We start from the raw sequence: 17,763 nt of genomic DNA, 5'->3' as shown, positions 1-17,763 counted from the left end.
CCTGTTCCTCCTTCCCCACCTGTATTCAATGGTTGAAAACTCCTGCCTAATACTCTTTCTAAGTGGCTTTCTCATCTGTCCCTCCTTGTCTCCTCCATTGCTATCACATACTTCAGGTCCTGATAAACACTGTCTCCTGCTTCAGCCTCTTAATGGGTTCCCCTGCCTCCATCTTATCTTTTCTTCCCACTCAAGCACCAGGGAGATCTTCTTGAGAATCAAAGCTGATCATAGCCTTCCCTGTCTCTGAATCTTCAGTGGCTCTTGACTGCATACAAAGATAACATAGAGTTCCATATTTGACACACCCGTCACGTCTACAGGAATCACCTCTTTTGAAGCCACCTCTTCTATAGCCTGCGCTTGGGATGTACTGGATTGGAATTGATTGTCGATCTTGAATCTTGTCAAGGTGGATGATGTTTCCACACTGAACATATGTTGCTGCTTCATTCTGAATGCTGTACATTTCCCCTGCACAAGGCTTCCTCCTACTTATCCTTCAAATCTTAGCTGAGATGTTACTTCCTTGACAAGGCTTCCCTGCTTGCCAAGTCTGGGTAAGGGATGGTTAAATCCTCCAATATAGCAGTTATTTATATGTCGTAATTGCTTTCCCCACTTGAGTCTGAGTATCTTGTGCTAAAGACAAGTCAGCATCTCTTCAGTATCTATTTCTAAGACTAGCACAGCTCCTATCACTTAGTAGGAACTCAGTGAATGCTTGTTTGGGGTAGCCTATCTGGGCCATCAGCCCCATAACAAATACGCTCCCTCCTGGAGAAGGCACGATAATCTAATTAGAGAGTCTACCCAGGGAACCTTACACAAGTCAAAAGTTGGATGTAGGTTGTAAAGGAAGGCCTGTGGGTGTCCCAGTGAATGAGAGAAAATAATGCAATATTTATATAACCAGTACTAACTGAATAGACTAGAAAAAATGAACTTGGAACAAAAAAGCCCTTCTCTGGCCAGTCTAGTCAATGTAAACACTATCCAAACCATCATTTAACCGGCCACCTGGAAATACCTAGCTTCCCAAAGGATGCATTGGCAGCCAAAACTGAAGAAATTTTCCATCATCAGTCGGTTCGTTGTTTTTTTTTTTATCTGTACAATGGCAAGAATAAAAAAGTCTGAATGTGATATGAAGTTCATATCTCATTATGCATTACATTTTAATTACAGAGAATGCTAAGTTAATGATGTGCAATTTTTGTGTAGGAAATGCTACTGTTATCAGTAAAACTACAACACTGAAATAAAATTATAGAAAAGGAAATATCACACCATTGTTTCTAAAGAATTTGCATTAAGCTCAGAGAGAGCAAATAATGAGGAATGAAAGGAGTCTTTGTTATTCAGCAATTTCTACGATCTGCCAAAATGTCAAATAATCCATTTAATCAATCAGAAAATTAAAGAATGTGGCAAACCTCAAGGTAGTTTGAGATTACAACTGTGCAAAGTATTTCGACTATAGCATGAATCTATGTCACAATAGCAATTACTTAATGACTCTTTTTTCTGTAACTTTGTTGATGTAAAAATGCAATTTAGGTTTCAAATTAATTGCAGCTGCGATCCTATTTGAATCTTGTATACTTGATTTGAGGATGTTTACACAAATTCTTTCAACTTCTGCTTAAATGAATCTCACGTTTATAGGAAAGCCACATCTATTAAAAAAGGAACTGTTGCTATGTTTTAGCCAAAAATTCAATTATAATCTTCAAGTCTTTCTTGGAATGTGGTAAGATCACAATCTGGAGAAGATTTGGGAGTTTTGAAAAGAAGCATGAAATATTCTGATAATTTAAGCTAGGGCGGGAAAACATTCATTCAAGTATTCAACAAATGTTAGTTCCGTCCATATATAGGCCCTCCTATGTAAGTGCTGGGGAAAAACAGGGGCGAGGCCAAAAACAGGCCTTTCTATTATGGAGCCTAAATTATCTTTGGGAATAAGAGCATTAATTAATTACCTAGTAAATAATTACAAACTGAGTCAAATCTCCTGAGAAAAAGAAACACTGGTGGGAATGTATAACAGATGAAACTGATCTAGACTGGGAAGTTGGGAAGGTGGCATAGGGGAGGAGAAGAATCTGGAGGTTGAATAGAAGTCCTTCCCTGGAAACAAGAAGGTGGAGTGGCAAGCTTGGAGAAGCTTCCAGACGGAGACAGCCATCAGTGTAAAGAGGCGCAAAAGAACTATCATGTTTGAAAGACTGAGGAACTGATGTAAACAGTGAACAGAGTGCATAGATCAACTGGGGATATGAGGTGGGAGTGGTAGACAGGGTCCAGACCCCACAGTACCTTGGAAGGCATGGTAATGACTGTTATTTATTCTAACAGCAAGTGGAAAACCCTTAAAGGATTTTAAGCAAGAGAGAAAGTTGACATGTGAGACTTGAATATGAAGAACTATGTCTGGCTGCACTGAGGCTGGAGGCCAAAGAGACTACAGAACAGAGAGGACATTGACCTTGAGTCGTGGCCATGGGGACAAAGGCAAGTGGACGTATTCAACAGATACATGTGACATACAACTTGAAATCGTTTAAAAACGGAATGAGAACTGAATCAAAGATTATTCCTGGATTTCTACTTTATGCAATGGATATTATTTGCTGACATAGGAAATTAGAGGAGTCCCAGGTTCAGGGCAGGAGATAACGGATATGTTTTGAACATAATGCAAGTGACATACCTTTGTAACATCCTAGTGGAGGTGTCTAGGAGGTAGTGACGTATATGAATATATGTCATCTGGGAAGAAATTATTGAAGCCATGGACTTAAAAAGACTTACTTAAGGGGAGAGGAGAAAAAGAGCCAGGTCTAAATCCTGAATAACTTTATATTAAGTGTGTGGGCAGAGATGGAAAAGCCAGCAAAGGAAATGAACCATAGCCAAAGACATATGAAGAAAAATAGGAAAATGTTGTCTCATAAGGTCAACAGAAGAGAATATACATTTTTAAAAGGTACTGATCAACAAGGTAGCTGGCCATGGAGAGGTCAGTAAAATGAGAAATGAAATAGTTCTTCAGATCCAGCTACATAGAAGCTACTGGTGAACTTAAGAGCTGTTTATGGCTATGAGTCATGAGGTTTAAGCAAACTGAAGTAAACTGGAAGCAAGCAGGAGGGGAGGCAAAGAAAACGGCGATTGTGGTCATTGTAACATCGGCCTCCACTTGTATCTTTCCTATGTTTCAGGCACTATTTTATTTATTTAAATTTTTTAATTTAAATTCAATTAGCCAACATATAGTGCACCATTAGTTTCAGAAATAGAGTTCATAATTCATCGGTTGCATAAAAGACCCAGTGCTCATCACATCATGTGCCTTCCTTAATGCCCATCACCCAATTAATTACCCCTTGCTCTTATCTCCTCCCCTCCAGAGACCCTCAGTTTGCTTCCTAGAGTTAGGAGTCTCTCATGGTTTGTCTCCCTTTCTGATGACTCCCATTCAGTTTTCCCTCCCTTCCTCTATGATCCTCTGTGCTGTTTCTTATATTCCACAGAGGAGTGGAACCATATGATAATTATCTTTCTCTAACTGACTTAATTTGCTGAGCATAATACCCTCCAGTTCCAACCACATCACTGTAAATGGTAAGTATCCGCCCTTTCTGATGGCTGAGGAATATTCCAAAGTATATATACCACAACTTCTTTATCCATTCATCTGTCAGTGGACATACGGGCTCTTACAGTTTGGCTATTGTGGATATTGCTGCTATGAACATTGGGGTGCAAGTGCCCCTATATTTGTATCTTTGGGATAGATATCTAGTAGTACATTGCTGGGTCATAGGGTAGCCCTATTTTTAACTTCTTGAGGAACCTCCACACTATTTTCCAGAGTGGCTGCACCAGCTTGCATTCCCACCAACAGTGTAAGAGGGTTCCCCTTTCATCAAGTTCATTTGTTTTTAAATTGATTTAAATTTAAGTTTATTTGGTTTTAACCCTCAGAGGGAAGCCCCTGATATGTTTATGTGGTGATAGGAAAATGTACTTTTATCCCCTCGGAGAAGTGGAGAGATGGTTCCCAGTTGTATGTATCAGGAGAAATGGAGGTGCACCTCCCAATTGTGGTTCAGGGAGACACTGAACCCTGTACAGCTGGCCAAAGAGGGTCAGAATGGGAAATTTTTTTTTGTAAAGTTATCTTTAGCCTAAGAATTCCTTTTAATTTTATGTGTGTGTCTGTGTGAGAGTAAAAGGAATGACCTTGAATCTTTAGTTAAGATGTGGAAATCATAATGGGAGAGTATCAGTATTTGTGTACTCTAGTTTTATGATATTTAGGAAGTTGTGGCCTCTCTCTCTAGGAGGCCTTCTCTGATTCCCCCAAGGACACATCCATGTATCCATCCAACCCTGGGCAGGCATTCTCATAGCACTCATCCTACTGATCACTTGTTCAGTCTGGGTCATCCCCCCTGCCATTAGGCTCCACTGAGAACTGTGCCTGTATTGTTCTTGGCACTATCCCCAGCCCCTGGCACAGGGCTTGGCACGTGAACCAGTGAATGAACTTAAAATCTCCACATTAAGTTTCAAGTGAAATTATGTTTTTGCCATTTTGTGTTAATTTCCAACTTAACAACCCTCGAGATGCTACGTTTCCAAAGTACGTAGTTCACCAAGGCATTTCTGCTCATGCATAGCTGGAGCTGAGCTTCAAAACAACTTGAAATGAGAAGGATGGAAATTATACCCAGATTTCAGATGAGGAATTTCAGCTTCAAGAGAGGAAATGAATGTCTCATGGTCACGCATCTAGCCAGGGGCAGCGATGGGAACTCTGACTGTAATTCTACTCTCATGTTCTCCAACTGTTATTGGACAGCATGCTCTGTATTCTATTATCAAAAGCTTGCAGGGGTTGCAAAAGGATGGCTGGGTCACTTTGAAATACCTACTTCTTTCTTCTTGCTGTCACCTGCTCTAGTAGAATTAGGATATAGACCCTCCCACAATCGCACTATTTGCACAAGAAAGTGGGGAAGGTCTAGAAAATGTCCCCAAGGGGGCCGAGTGATCCTTGATGCTTTGTTTCCCTTGTGGGAGGCAGGAAGATTACCACTCAGGTACTCAGAGGACATTCTGCCCCTATAGGGCCATCCCTGCTTTTTTTAGCATCATTCTGATCTTTAAGCTAGAATTACGGGAAAATGTTGGCCAACAGCAGACAGAAAAAAATCAGCTATGGGAGCTGTGATTGGGGGACCCAAGGCCTCTCTTTCCTGGGCAAATTAGCCATTAGAGGAAATAAGGAGATGGGTGAGTGTGTGTGTGTGTGTGTGTGTGTGTGTGTGTAGAGGTGGTGTGGTGGTGGTATTGGACACTCATTGCGATCTCAAACCTCTAAGAAGTAGGAGTAAAAGAATCATGTTGTATCACTATATACAAAACACAGAAGGAGGGTTTGGAGCTAAGAGACAATATGTTAATAACTAGCACACCTAGTAGGAGTCATGCCCCAGGTCTGAGGACTGACACTGGGGGGATAACGAGAATCCTGTGAGAAGCAGCCTGGTGAATCACAATTTTCAGTCTCTCAGTTTCCAAACATGAAAAATAGAAATGAGGATAAACTCTTCCTGGTGAGATTGTTGAGAGGATTAATCAAGATGATGTACATTGAAGACATGGTTGGAAGACAGGTTTTTGGTGGATTACTGTTTTCTTAGTTCCTAGGCACCTCGGAGAAGGACAGAGTATAGAAATGAAGTGAGGAGGGAAGAGGCCATCGGTGTCTTAAGAGAAGGCTATTTCTAGACTTGAGAGGGTAGACCTGCTGACAGATGTTGAGGGTACACCTGGCTTTAAAGATTTGGATTTGATAAAACTGAGAAAAAATATTTACTGAAATTATTTTCTACAATCTCGTAAGAAGGGGCCACAACTAGAAAATACATATTCAAAGTAAAAAAAGTTGCAAAATCATGTATATTGTTTGCACAGCCTGGTTTTTTTCAGGTGAGCCTCACTACTTCCTGCCCTTTAACAAATCTGTTCCCCTGAAACAAATGGATTCACCCATATGTACACATCTGCCCCATTCAACTATGGTGAACAACTGTTCAACTCAGTCATGCTAGTTCCCTTGGGAGGTCTCCCGTCAATTGAGTTATTTACTTCACCTGGGCTCTTACATTTTCTTTAGAGCCATTAAAGCCTATCGGTAAATAACAGTGTATTCTCCATAAGCCATTTGGAATTTCAGACTTCCTGAATTTAGTGTAGGCACCCAGGGTAAGACATATATTTGTATACTAATGCTTTTTATCAGGTCACAGTGTCCTATTTAAGCTATCAACTGATTCACCCCTCAAGATGTGTTGGGAAATAGAGCTCTGTTCATTGTTCTTGTTTACCATGGATGTTAACCAGTTTGATCTTTAGCTCTGGCATTCTCGTAACAATTCAACTTATGAATGAGGTGTGAACACCTTATCTGAAATCTTATGAAAGCATATACATGGAAGAAAAAATATGTGGGGCCAGTTTTGAGGATTTCAAAGGAAAGACAATATAGGATTCCAAAGTTTTTCATTAGTGTACATTTCTCTACTGAGAAATGGGAGACCATGTGTGTTTATCCATGAAGACAGATGTCTTCAAAGGTGTATAGATTTTTACAAATGTATATGCTGATTTGAATAGTCATTCCCACAAAATCTCCAAATGACAATTTTGTGCTAGCTTCAGAGAAGCACACGATCTTTTTCTTTGGTAAAAAGACCAGCAATCTAATTATTTTTACTTATATTTAAAGAAGTGCAATGAATGCTACTAGTTTCTTGGTTGGATTGTAACTTTATGAAATTCAGAAAGAAGATAAATGAGAAGGAGCCAGATTGTGCAAGAGAGACTAAGACAAATAAAAGATTCCAGAACAAGTTAACACAGCAAGTGGAACAGGTAGTTCAACTTAAAAGTTACATCCTACGCACTACAAATAGAGCTAATCTCTCAACATCAAGAGATACTCTTGTGGACATTCTGACATTCATTTTAATAAGGAACAGGTAGGCTCTCATAGGTAAGAGCATGGTGTACTCTGATTCCTACTAGCTGACTCATGGTTTTTAAATATTTTCAGGTGTTGACTTGAGTGCAGTGCTGAGTCCCTCAGTCCTAGACTTGCTAGCCTTGCTTGCAACCAGCAGAATGATCTTGGAACTTCATTTCCTCATATGTAGAATAGGGGAATTAAAGAATATGACTTCTGACTTCCATTTCTAAAATAATTCATCTGATCATAGAAATTAAAGTTGAAAAAGGAAATAGCACAGTTTGATACTCCGGGAAAGAATAGGCAAAAGACACCAAAAGAGCAAGGGGATATAGTTAACTTGGTGAAACAGCATTAATACCAATTTTAAGAAGTCTCAAGCTGTAAGTTTCTGACATCTCCTTTCTAATAGGAATGTGGACTGGTACATCATGCCTGGAAAGCAATTTGGGAATATATACGAGGAACTATAAAAATGCCCATAAACTACAGTCATTCCACAATTAAGAAATTTATCCTAAGTAAGAATTGGCATAAAAGTGATAGGTGAAAATGCACGTCACAGTACTCTAACAGGGGAAAACTGGAAAAACAAAGCCATATGTCTTACAAGAATATAATGCTTAAAAAAAAAAAAAGAATATAATGCTTAAAGCATGGTTAATTCAAATAGTGAGAAATATCAGTGATTCTTTCTTGTTGTGATATATGATGCCACTATCTTAACACAGAGATGCCAGGAAGTGCCAGATTAAGTGTTACTTCACTCAACAAATATTTGAGTGCCTGCTATGTACAATTCTAGGCTCTGTGGGTAAAGTGGTCCTGGCCTCCTGTAGCTGATTTTCTAGTGTGAAAAAATAATCAATCAATATTTTAAAAGCAGGTAAATATGTAGTACATCAGATGATGAAAAGTGTCATCTGTCGAGAAAGATGAATAAGGGTAAGGTGGTGGGTGTCTGCAGGAGGAGGGGACTTATTTTATATAGGATGGTCATGGCAGGTCTCACTGATAAGGAGACTCTGGGGCAGAGACCCGAGGTGGTGAGAAGTGAGATATGTAATATCCAAAAAGAGTGTTCTGGGTAGAGAGAACAGCAATTCTAAAGACTGTGAAGTAGAAGCAACTCGGTACATTCATGAAATACCTCAAAGTCAGTGGGGCTGGACTGGATGAATGAGGGACAGGAGATGAGACTAGAAAGTGGGGGTGAGTATAGGCCATATGGGCCTTGTGGGTGATAGCCAAGACTTTGAACTTAATTAAGCAAGGAATTAAGTCATCAATATATTTTGAGCCTTTCTTTTGTAATCTAATTTTAGGTGACCAGTATGTTGCTTACATATTCTCTACTAAAACATACTCCCAGAATATTTATAAATCTCTTGGCTAGAAAGCATTTATTCTTAGTGCCTAATTAAACACATAAAAGAAGAAAAAAAAAACAAACCCGATGGAATGAAAGAATGAAACATGGCTGATATTATTATCTTAAGCCAACCAATTTATGTTATATTCTTGATAAGGACTGAAGGTGGAAATAAAGGTAAGAGGGGCCTGGCATCAGTGGCCTGCATCCCCAGATCATCATATGTCTTGGTGTCTGCTTTATGAAAGGTTGTGAGGAGAAGAGCCATTCGGTAAAATCATGAGAGATTTTCTTAAATCCCATTCCACTCCACCCTTGGACTATCAATGTTTCAGATCCAAAGAGAGTCTAATCTAGAAGAACAGGGTCTGGGGCAGCTCTTTCTGGCATAGCTACCCTTGGGAAATCTGATTGCAAGAATGGGTTTGGAGATGGTCATGACTATCTGAAGCTCATGACCAAGAGGGTCATGTTATGTGGTGCTCACTGAGATTCAGGGCTCTGGTCCATGTAGACCCCACTGTGATCCAGAGCTGTTGGTTGGATCTCCCCCCAAGTCATGCCTTAATGGTGTGTAACCCATGGGAGTGACTGTGGTGCTAACGGTAGGCAAGTGAGTGTGTGGGCCAGACTGAAACCATTCCCACTCGGGCAAAGACACTTCAGAGGACACATCGTCTCCTTGGTGAGACCCAAATTGTGACAAAAAGATCAGGCTCTGCTATTTGAACCATGGCTTCAGAGTACCTGGGACCATCCGAAAAATGAGAGAAGGATTCTGAACTCTTTATTTCATCTTCTCTGGGAGGCTCACAATTCCAATAATTGTAACATTTTGGGATTTGAATGTGTAAGACAATCTGACTTTTCTCAACTTGCCCAATCCCAGATTCCGTGCATGCTATCCTCTGTCGAGTAAGGTGATGTTGGTGGTGAAAGCTCGCATTTTCCACTTGCGCCGTGACCACTGGCAAGACGGAGATGGACTCATTCACTTGAGGAGTGAGATCCCTTTTTACTGCAGGATTCTGTTCCACTGGCCAACATACCTATATGCACTTTACCCAGGCATACGAAGAGATTTGCTGCCAACCAATAACCCTGAAGAGACCAGTGGCAGGCTCACTATCCAGAGCTGTTGGGGGATGCTGAGCCCTTCTCAAAGGCAGCCACTAATGCACAAGAGGCCTCATAATTCCAGCAAGTACTAGAGTTTCAATACAAGAATAAAGGAGGGGAGAAACTGAGCGAACACATGTCCATCCTGGAAATCATGGGCATGCTGGCAACTTGGACTCATCGTGCCCCCATGAGTGATACTAATTGCAGCCCACTGAGACTCAGCAGTGATTAATTCATCTAAGCAAGTGTGTCCATTAAAATCTATGATCTGCTTTTAACAGTCCTTGTGAAGATATTTAAAAGTAAATATGTTCTCCGGGGTAGAATACTTTATAGGCCAGAAAAATTTTCCAAGAACCACTCATTTGAGCTTCTCATAAATTCCTTGATGAATTGATATTTAAATCCTTGACTCTTGCCCATGAAAATATGGCTGTTTTCAACCCTCACATGGATCTTACTCTGATTCTAGGGAACTTTTCCTGCTCTGGATCCCTATCGTAATTCTGGATACACCGTTCACTACATGCCATCTTGAATGACTAGTAATGTTGACCCCCCCCTACAGAATTAAGCTCTCCTTCTTGCAGTTCACCTTTAACTGTGTATGTGTGTCAGCTATTCTCTATTTCCCTAACCGTACAATAAACTTCTTAAGGTGATATGGCCTTCTACTTCTGTATTTGCTTCCATCTTCCTCCTTCCTTTCTTTCTCATTCATTTATTCACAAACATCTGAAGAGTTACCTAATGTCTCTAAGCATCAGGGACATGACGGGGTTCTGGATAGGTAGAGGTAAGCATGAGGTTTAAAGAATAAATTCGGGGCGTGTGGGTGGTTCAGTCAGTTAAGCATGAGACTCCTGATTTTGGCTTAGATCATGATCTTGGGGTCATGAGATCAAGCTCCATGGAGGGGTCTGCCCTGGGCATGGAGCCTGCTTAAAATCCTCTCTCTCCCTCTCCCACTGCCACTCCTCCTTTTCTAAAAATAAATAAATAAATAGGGGCGCCTGGGTGGCTCAGTCAGTCAAGCAGCCAACTCTTGGTTTCAGCTCAGGTCATGATCTCATGGGTCATGAGCCTGAGCCCCATGTAGGGCTGCAAGGTCAGCAGGGAGCCTGCTTGAGATTCTCTCCCTCTGCCCCTCCCGCCAACGCACACACAATCTCTCTCTCTAAACAAATCTTCATAAATAAGTAGATAAATAAATTTAATTATAATAAAATAACTCTGGATACAGATATGGGGTCACTGACTTTCACTATCTTTTATTTTTTACAGCAGTACACTTATACCATTGTGTAATTTTTTTTAAAGTTTCAGCATTTGTGTACTTGTGTGGTGCTTTTCTTCATTCACAAGTATTCTATAGACCTTAGTGATAAAGTCAAATGATAACTCCTCTGTGTTTAGAAGTTAAACCAGCACCAAAGTTACAACTGAACTGACAAATCTCCCCAAGTGCATTGATATGCAAATGTAGGGAGGCTATGGCTCAGCCTTGCCAGTGGGCAGTTTCTGCAGAAAAGGCAGCATTTATCTTACTGGGGCAGCCCAGACATTTTCAGAGCACAAGCTAAAATCCCATTGTGTGGAGGAAACAGAGAGGCAAAAGATAACAAAAATAATCTTTATTAGAATTCTCATTGAAAAAAATACAGAACACCAGTAAAAAGGGTCAACAGTCAGAATGAAAACAGTTCGAGGAAAAATATATATACAGAAAAAAAAGAACAGTGAAATAAGTCAGTCATGAACATTAAAACGGTTCATTTAAAAAAAAAAGAAAGAAGAAAGAGAGAAAGAGAGAAAGAGAGAAAGAAAGAAGAAAGAAAGAAAGAAAGAAAGAAAGAAAGAAAGAAAGAAAGAAAGAAAGAAAGAAAAGAAAAGAAAGAAACGAAACTATGAATCCAACCAAGACATTTAAGCCACATATGGAAAGGAGCTGCAACTCGACATTCTAGAAGAACTGTTTTCTCTCTCATAGATAATATTTTTAGACCAATGTCTAAAGGGAGGAGAGGATGTGAGATAGGGAGAGAGGGGAAAGGGAGAGGAAAGAAAGGGGGGAAAACAGAACAACTTATATCTCATGGGCCTTTTTTGCAACACGTTCAGTAATGTGCTACTAGGTCCTGTGTGCGTGACTTCAGTTAATCCTTACAGCGGCCCTGCGAGGCGTACTACAAGAGGTTCACAGAGGTTACATAACTTGCCCCAGGGCTCAAAGTTGAAGGGGCTGAGAGAGGAGAACCCAACGCCACCCCATAGCCCTCCTCCTTTCCTCTGACAGCAGGTGCTTCTCTACCACGCTACACCTGGACACCGGACAGGCCTTAGTGGACTGCTGCATCTGAGGCGGTGTCGATCTAGCCCATGAAACGTATACCTTTTTTGGAGCTTGGGAGTAGAGCAATCTGGACCACATTTCCAAGAGGGCACGTCTGATTTGACTATTTCTTCTTTGTTTCAGAATAGAGAACACCACAGGAGAAAGAAGCCATAGGAGGACCGACCACTACCTACCAGGCTGGCAGGCTATCAACAGTTCTCCTAGGGTGCACTGGTTCATCGAAGACGGAGAAAAATGTATGATAAACAGAAACATGCGACCCCGAATGTGCATGTCAATCGATGATCACGAAGATGAATCAACTCTCATAACCTAGATTCCTTAGCTGTCATAAACCCAAGGATAAAGAGACTCAAACACCAAGCATGTAGCAGAGCTAGACGCTAAGTCAGTGCTCCATCACATTCACAGCTGCACAGGCTAACGTTTTCTATCCTGATGGCCCCTTCTTAGTTGATGATTTTTCACAATGTATTTCATGGCTTCCATCCCTACATGAGACTTTATTACTATCACATAGGAATAAAAAGCCATAAAGCACTAGAGTGAATTTATCTTGGTCGGATGCAAAACTTATTTTCTTCACATGACTTCACAACCATTTCAAAGCTAACCAATCATTTCATGCTACATTAAGGAACATTTTAAACTACACATAAGTGACAGGAAGCACACTTAAATTGTGACATCACAAATTAACAAGGTGTTATCCTTCAACGACATTCTTAGCTACAAGGACCAGGAAACAAGACCAGAGACACTCAGCAACACTCAACCATTGAATTCACTGAAAACAAAGGACACTGGGAAGAATTCCTGGAGAAAAGCTCATCACTTTGACATTGGACTTGGAAACACAGGAGGAAAGACGGAAGACAGACAAATCACTGATACGAACTGAAACCAGGGGATTTCATTCAAACCTCTTGCTTCACTTTCTTCCTCGGGAAGCTTTCTTACCGGCCCACTGCCAGCATTCAGACCTTTCATTCTGGAGCAGGTGGACAGAGGGGGGACCTTAGCACCTGCTTAGCCTAAGTCAGCATTAAGCCTTCTACACCTAAATAACAAAAAAGAAGAGAGAGAGAGAAAGAGAGAGAGAGAGAGAGAGAGAGAGAGAGAGAGAGAGAGAGAGAAACCCTACAGCTTGCTAAGAGACCATGAGTGCTAAAAGCTCATCTGCAGACCTCCATGGAGGCTGACACCCCCCCCCCCCCCACATCTGTAGAAGCCAATATCTATGCCAGAAACAATCCGGTGTACTACAGCTCTCAGTGATCTAAATAACTCAGGCCCAGGGCCCCAGAACATTCTTTATGCTGCATTAAAGTGACACTACTCTTGGAGTTGTTGATGCACTTTTAAGTGACCACACTGAAACTAGTTCCCTGTGACCACTAATAACTCAATGCCCTAAGTTTCGATGGATTCGCTGGCCTTTCCAAACTAGGCCTGGAATGCCTATTTACCAACTCCTAAAACAATGTCCCAGACTAATAAGCACTGCCCTTTGCTTTTTCTTTTCTTTTTTTTTTAATATTGTATTATTCAAAGTCAAATAAAAGAAACAAGAACCCGAGTTTCTCGTGAGGGGTAAAGTCTAGGCAAGCTATTTCCACCTGGAGGTTACTGTAATGAAATCTTGGTGTATGTGAATCACAGGGAGGAGACTGGAAATAGTTAAATGAAAGGAAGTGCATACATAAATTCAATTATCATGCATGAAACATGCAAATGATGTAAGCACTGCATCTGAAACTCTACTTTATATTCATTAATCTCAGGTTGCACTTTTGAAGGAGAAAGACATGCTAATTGGGTCCAGATTAATGCACTCCCAAACCTCTCCAATTTGTTTTTAGGTGAGGGTTAAATGATATGTATTAAAATAAACACAGCTGCTCATGTGCCTCCACCTTCCACCTCCCCCACTCCACCTCTACCTCTGCCCCCAGCTGCCTCCCCTCCCCTGCCTCACCCACCCAGCTGCCTCCCCTCCCCTGCCACAGCCCACTCCAGCTGCCTCCCCTCCCCTGCCACACCTCTTTTCCTGTAGGAAGAGGGATGAAAAAGCCCCGACATCTTCCTTTTGAAAAGATACAGGACGAACAAGCCTGTCTCTTAGCCTTTTCTAGTCTTTCTCTTTCCCTACAAGCCACCAAAGTGCAGGAAGAGCATGGATGGAAGATGCCAGACTGCGACATCCGGACCGTGCACAGGTGGGCAAGCCATCTAGCACTGCCATGGTCAGCGGGTTCTTTCTACAAGCTTGGGCCTGAGGCCTCGGACCAGCATGTACTGAAGGGTAGTTTCCAGGTGTCCCCGCAGAGGCTTGACTTGAAGCCAAACCTGCTGCAGGTCGATAGGACGATCCTGGGACTCGAGGTTTCTGGTTGCTGTCCTTCCTCTGGGGCTCGCCGGGCTAGCAGAGCCTGGCCTACAGCACAGGGCACTCAAAGGGTCTTTGTAAAGGATCCCTTGCTTTCCCTCTTCCTCCTCCTTCCTGGCAAAATTATGCTTAAAAGAAGGACATTATTTACATATTGACTTCTTGGTTTGTTGGTTTATTTGTACTTGTTGGAAACATTAGTTTGGGACGCAAGGGAATAACACATCTTGGGGAAAATCATATCTTGTGAATAAGGACACTTTTAAAATAGTAAGACATCCACTGTGTGTGTGTGTGTGTGTGTGTGTGTGTGTGTTTCTTAGTTTCTTGGACCCAGTCTTGAGAGAAAATAAAACAAAAGAAGAGGAGCTGCGGCCTACTGGGGATGGACCTGGCCACGAAGGGTCCTCTCCGAAGGAGCGGCCACCAAGGAGTTAAAGGGGGGGGGGGGGGGAGACAAGAAGCCTCCAGACTCATTTCACACTGAAAGTGATGTTTAATTTGAATCCTGCTCTTCCCAAAGGGAAAAGGTTCGTCTCATCAGCAGGCTCATATCCTCCTCCCCCTCCTCCTTTCAGATGAATTGAAAATTCAGATTGACCATTCATCACGATGTGACACGTTCTTTTTGTCCCGGGCCAAAAATCAAATGAGAGCCTGGGGCCTGGGACCACATCTGAGCAGGCGCTGGCTGGCCAAACCTCCCCGACCGACCGACGGACCAACCGACCGGGGGGAGGGACGTGCACGAGGGATTGAAGACAGGAACGGGGGCACAGACGTACACAGACACGGGAGTGGACGTGCACTCACAGCGGGACACACAGACACACAGAGCGACCGCCCGAATCGCCTTCTGCCTATTTGCGAACGTAGGGTTAGTCTCGGGAAGTAACAACCGGGAACCTGTGCACCTGCCGGCGGCTGCTGCGAGCGCCCTTCGGCGAGCCCCTGCGCTCCGGGCCGCGGGCTCCTGCGAGGGAGCGTGATTCTCCTAAGCGAAGCCTCCGTGGGCTGCAGACGTCCCGGCGTGGAGCCCGACCCGCAGCCCGACCCGCAGCCAGGCGCGGGCTCCACTCGCGCATCTTCCGCTGGCCCCGTGGGCAGTTCGTTTCCCGTGATGAGAAGTGCGCCTGCACCTCCTTGGGCCCCGGCCCGGCCAGGCGGGGGTGTCCAGCACCTAAAACGGTGTTTTCGGAGGCAAACTTTTTAGGGATCTTCACGGAAACCTATTCCCAGACCGAACCATGCAGCCGACGGAGGAAATGGGCTGTTTACCTTGGAACAGAACAGGCAGGCTCCTCTCCGCGCAGGAATCCCCGCGGCCTTGCTGAACGTCGTCCAGAAGCGCCTGGGCTCCTTGGGCTTCCCGGCATCTGAGGCGGCGAGATAACCCTCGAGCGCGGCCTCCTTCCCGGCCGCCCGGTATTAGCCTCCTGGTGGGCGAGATAGAATACAGCGAATGTAATAACCGCTCTCCACACAACGGGCTCGCTCGCTCTTTTAAATTGAAAATCCCCTTATTACAAAACAAGGGGTGTTCTTTTTCTTCCACCTTTAAGTAGGACTGCCACATTCATTGCTTTTTACAAAAACGCAGCTGCTTTTTAAGCTACAGATAAATAGAATCTGCTAGGCGGTAATTCGACTCAGTCTGAATGCATTATTTTCTAAGACACTTCGGCGAGGGGCTTTTTATTATAAATTGGAATGGACGAGGAAAGTCCTTTTCTCTTCTAATTATGAATGTGTTTTGTTCCCTACTATTAACCCACAATGGCAGATTGATCTTCTTCTGCTTCTCCTTCTTCTTCCTCTTCTTCTCTTTCTGCAGCCAGTTCAATAAATCAACATATTTCCTTTTTTATTTTTCTTTCCGGAAAATTAGAGAGGGCCGATGATTAAGTCTTCATGGACTCCAATGACAAAAATAAAAATAGCACAAGGAATAGGCAAACGCTGTAACCACAAACAGAGACAACGAAGGGGCCCTCCGACGTCCAAGGTGACGAGTTCTGTTCCGACACTGAAAGTTAAGATAAAGGGGATTTACTTGTTCATTTCATTTTAATTAATGTAATTTTAAACAAAATTAAGCTTCCCAGGCATCAGCATAAAGCTGATCTCCTTATACCCATTCACTTAAAAAGGAAGAAGACATAATGAGAGGGTAACATTTCCACAGAGTGCCCTAACCTCGTGTGTTTCTCGTTTGCTTGCTCATTACGTGTGCTAGTTGGTAATTTTATCAGTCATCCCTTGCTTCTGGAAGCAGTGCGCTGAAGAATTAAACAGGAGAGGAAAACGCTGCGATAAAGCCTCTCCGATGAGAATTTCTGCTGACTTTGCTTTAACTCCAAAGATAAACACTGAGAAAAATGGGGGAGCTCCTAATAATATCAAGAGGCAGTCCAGAAACTCCATTAGCCTCGATGTTGCTTTAATTTTGACCCCGATGTTGATATTCCTGAGGACAGCACTACCGTGGCCCACGGTGGCTATGGCCTACATCTATATGGATGTGTCACCTAGCCAACAGGAGGCCTTCCCACGGGGCATCAGTGGGGTTCCAATTAGGGGAGAATAAACACTGCCGCAGCCCGGACAGGGAGCGGGGATGGCCAGGCTGTCAGGAAGCACAGGCAGGTGCCCACCACTAAATCCACGGATGTAAAGCCGATGTCTTCGGCTCCCTTCCTTCAGCAGTAACGGAAAGCAATGTGCTGGAGATGAACTGTGTGTGGCAGACAGTTTTGGAACAATTTCTCCTTGTTTAGGTCATTTTGAGTTTATTTCCAGGAAGGATGATAGTGGGGAATCGAGGGGGACCTGTGTAAACATAAAGGCTGTCATGGAAGAACTCTGTGCTGGGATCACATGCATATGAAAGAGAGAGAGAGAGAGAGAGAGAGAGAGGGAGGTGCCTTGAAATCATCTTTGCATCTAAAGCCACGCTGCCTCTCCTATGCAGCTCCGTCTGAAATTTTTAAAGGGAGGTACTTATTACAAGCGAGATGCAGCCCCGATTTTTCGGGGCACCCACTCTAGCAAGAGGTATATTTGCAGTTAACGGTGGTGACGGGGCTGTTGAGAGTCCACTGCCCTGCCGAAGCTTTGCATCCATTTCCTGTCTTCCGATAAGCCTGGGAACAAAGGAGGCCCATCAGGACGCCAGCCTCAGTCTCGGTGACTACTCGATGCTGTGGCAACAGAAGCAGCCCAGTTTACCTGGAATAAATAACCAGGCCCCTTCACTGAGAAACAAATTGGAGTATATTAGTTATCTCTGTAAGAGTGAAATTGAATCCTCGGGCATCGACATCTCCATTGAGCCACGGCCACAATGACAAGCCTGCTTCGGCAATCAGGGATGTTTATTTCTGTAATATTGATATGTGAGACAAATAGAAGAAGAAAAGAGACCTTAATTGAAGGAGTTCAGTCCTGATTTAGAAGCATAATCTTTGCGGAAATCGGTT

General features: G+C 42.9%; 2 non-coding genes across 24 annotated transcripts in view; both read right to left on the bottom strand.

Moving 5' to 3' along the window:
* Nucleotides 1-17,763, bottom strand: part of LOC102156315 — a 232,546-nt gene that overhangs the window by 113,511 nt on the left and 101,272 nt on the right. For 19 of the 23 annotated variants that reach the window (XR_005370647.1, XR_005370627.1, XR_005370646.1 and 16 more), the window contains 3 exons: nucleotides 16,060-16,310; nucleotides 15,563-15,720; nucleotides 14,447-15,464 (listed from right to left, as the gene is read on the bottom strand). This is a non-coding gene — a transcript (collagen alpha-2(I) chain-like). Of the gene's footprint in view, nucleotides 1-14,446; nucleotides 15,465-15,562; nucleotides 15,721-16,059; nucleotides 16,311-17,763 lie in introns of those variants that run through there. The other 4 variants (XR_005370626.1, XR_005370628.1, XR_005370648.1 and 1 more) reach the window with 2 other exon arrangements.
* Nucleotides 12,370-12,431, bottom strand: MIR135A-2 (microRNA mir-135a-2). The gene has a single exon (NR_049256.1). It is a non-coding gene; the product is annotated as a microRNA mir-135a-2 (primary transcript).

Source organism: Canis lupus, chromosome 15 (assembly GCF_011100685.1).
Source record: "Canis lupus familiaris isolate Mischka breed German Shepherd chromosome 15, alternate assembly UU_Cfam_GSD_1.0, whole genome shotgun sequence".
Taxonomy (NCBI): domain Eukaryota; kingdom Metazoa; phylum Chordata; class Mammalia; order Carnivora; family Canidae; genus Canis; species Canis lupus.
Note: the sequence above shows the minus strand (reverse complement) of the source record. Positions and strands in the feature narration are given on the sequence as shown.